Consider the following 3,282-nt stretch of genomic DNA (forward strand, 5'->3'; position numbering starts at 1 on the left):
ATTCTGACAATCAATTAAACAACCTTCCATGGACATTTTTATCCACCACCAGTGTATTAAGGAACTTATCCCATTAAAATCTTAACAATCCATTTATTTCAATTCCATAATAAAAATTAAATTATCATTTTACATCGGTCCCAATAGTTTAAAAATGTGAGGGATGTTTAGGGCTTCAAGAAAAAAAAAAGATGAAAATTACTTGTAGAACACTCAAATAAAAGACAAAGTGACATGAAAGAAAATGAAAAAAAAAATTAAATTTGGGATCCAAGACAAATCCCAACAAATAATGTCTCCTCCTTAGCATGGTCTCCAAGGTATCCCTCCTTCTTGAGTTTCTTGCAGGCCATTTATTGTAGTCACTGTGTCCCTGAGCAACAATCGTTTATAGTGAATGCTGTGGCTTCTCACACGAAATGACAGATTACCCCTCATCACTGATGACTTGTGCTGCCAAGGACTCTGTGGTTGAGAGGAATGGTAGAAGGATTCTATCATTTAAGACCAGGACTTTTCTTTTTCCACTGGCACGATTAATGTGCATTGTGTGCACACATGTGTCTCACTACAGATGTTGACTCAAATGACTATCAGACCCTTTGGTGTGAGTTCAAATTTCCTGAAGGTGTTGGAATGTCTGTAAAATGTCAGATGTCTTTTGGTTTTTGTCTTTTTAAATTTTTTGGTTGTTTTAAAAAATAGTAAATATATTTTAATTGTCTGCTGCTTTGACATTTCACTTTATTTAGGGCAGATTTGACAATGTCTTAGAAAAGTTATTCATGCAAGGAATTTTTGAAGGTTTCTGGCAGGTAGCTGACTTTCCTATTTAAGAAGTTCTATCTGATTTGTTTATAACACAAAAAAGCCAGTCATTGTGTTTGTGTGTGTTCCCTCCCCCCATGCAAAAAAAATCTTTATTCTTGTTCCAAAACTGTTAGTCATATTTTACAAAATTATTGGTGAGACACTGTCATCACCCTAACAATGTATTTTCCTACTTATGTTTTATAAACCTTTTTTTTCCCAGAGTGACATGCAAAGTTATCAATGTAAATGCCAGAATTTCTTTCTTTTGTTTTGTTAATCCTGGGGCTTGAACTCAGAGCCTGTTGTTTCTGGGTCTTTTTTTTTTTTTTTTTTTTGCTCAAAGCTAGCACCCTACAAATTGATTGATAGCACCACTTTGGCTTTTTCTGAGTAGTTCGTTGGAAACAAGAGTCACATGTCCAGACTGGCTTTGAACTGTAATGCACAGATCTCAAACTCCTGAGTAATACAAGCATGATCCATCCGTGCCCAGCCCAGAATTTCTTTCTAAGCCTTTTAATCATTGCAACATACACTTATCTGATCCCTAATTTTGCCTTAGTCATTTTTTAAATTTTTTTTTTCAGTCCTGGGGCTTGACTTCAGGGCCTGCGCACTGTCGCTATTTCCTCATGGCTAGCACTTGGCCACTTGAGCCACAGCACTATTTCTGGCTTTTTCTGTGTATGTGGTATCAAGGAATTGAACCCGGATCTTCATGCATGCTAGGCAAGCACTCTACCACTAGGCCAAACTCCCGGCCCACATTAGTCATTTTTTTTTTTGAAGGTTGGATGATAATTTATTGCCCTCCCAGCCCTTTTAGCCTCTAGGTCACTTTTTCTGCTTGTAAATCTTGTTGGCTAGCCCCAAAAAGATGGCAGGTGGTAAAGGGGCAGCATACTGCTGGATGAGACTCACCAGGCGGCTGTAACTGTCTTCCTCGTACTTCACAAGTACACAGCTGGCAGGTTCAGCTCCTCGTAGAGGGCCTTCACCTGAGCCACCTTCTTGGGGTCCTTCTGCCCGTAATTTTCCTGCAAAATCTGGAGCTGTTCTGGAGTGCCCCGTTGCAGACACTGAACCAACAGCCAGCTGCATTTGTTGTCCTGGATATCAGTGCCAACCTTTCCCGTCACACTGGGGTCCCCAAAGGTGTCAAGGTAATCATCCTGGATCTGAAAGAATTCTCCCATCTCCAGCAGGATCTTCTTGGCATTGGCATGTTCCTTCTCTCCGTCGATGCAACGGGCAGGTAGAAGGAGTAGAAGGCTGTCTTATACTTGACAATAGATTTATACCGCTTCTCTGTGTATCTGGCAAGATCCACATGGTCCTGGGGGGCTGTGATGAGATCCAGGCTCTGCCCAAGCTCAGTCTGATAGGAACTCTGCAGGAAGAGCTCAATCAAGTTCAGGTAGTATGGCTGCCCCCGGCAATAGAACTTCAGCAGACGGTAGATACATGATTCCACAAGCATAGCATCATTGACATCGCTCAAACCTACGCCAGGCATCTTATACCAACAGGTCTGCCCCCTACGGGTGAAGGAAGAGTCCATGATGTCATCTGCCCCCAGTAGGAAAGCTTGCAGCAGTTCCACACACCAGCCCATGGTCATGGCCCGCTGCAGGCTGTCAGCATCCTGGTTCTTTGGCTCCACCAGCTCCCGGAATGCTACCAGCACTGTCAACCCTCGGTTGTACTTGCCTCCGATGGTATTGTACTCCAGGACCTCCTTCAGCCGGACAATAGCATCTCCTGTCTCTGGGTGTCCTATCTCAACCTCAGTCAGCACCTTGATAATCTGGGAGAAATGCTGGATGAAATCCTGCTTCTCTTGGGCGTAAGCATTCGATTTCTGATCTCCATTCATTCTGTTCAGGGATGCAGGCTCTTGATGGTCCTTAGTCATTTTTTAAAAGCAAGAGGAAAGAAACCTTCCACACTTAGGTATTTAGAGTCATCTACAGTCAACATTTGCTACTAATTGTCTTTGTATTTTAGATAAGACTCTTGAATCAATGAACAAAAAGTGTGAGAAAAAAACAGGGGAGGGGAATTATGAGTGACTGCTGTTCTTAATGTACTATTTTTTTCTCTTGTGTTGCTCTTTGGTTAATCTGATATTGTTACAGTATCTGACTTTGTTACCTGGTATATTATATATATATATATATTTACTTGTTTATTTGAAATAGGAGGGGAGAAAAAGATGAGGGGAGAGGGTGGAGGGAAGGAAATGGGGAAAAAATGAGAAGGGGTATCAATGTGTGAGAAGTATTGTACCTTCTATCTGGTGAATATAATTCTAATCCCTTGAAATCCCTTGAAACAATAAAACAAAATATTTAAAAATGTGGGAGGGGTCATATGGAGAAGATACAGTGTTCAGTTGCCGTGAGCATTTTCATTGTTTTTAACTAACACAAAAATATCCATAAGTTGAACCACCATTAGCAATTACTG

General features: G+C 41.1%; 1 pseudogene; it reads right to left on the reverse strand.

The window, feature by feature from the left end:
• Nucleotides 1-1,618: 1,618 nt before the first annotated feature.
• On the reverse strand, nt 1,619-2,693 carry LOC150063022 (farnesyl pyrophosphate synthase pseudogene; annotated as a pseudogene).
• Nucleotides 2,694-3,282: the final 589 nt, after the last annotated feature.

The sequence above is a fragment of the Megascapheus bottae genome, chromosome 5 (assembly GCF_031878675.1).
Source record: "Megascapheus bottae isolate mThoBot1 chromosome 5, mThoBot2.hap1, whole genome shotgun sequence".
Classification (NCBI taxonomy): domain Eukaryota; kingdom Metazoa; phylum Chordata; class Mammalia; order Rodentia; family Geomyidae; genus Megascapheus; species Megascapheus bottae.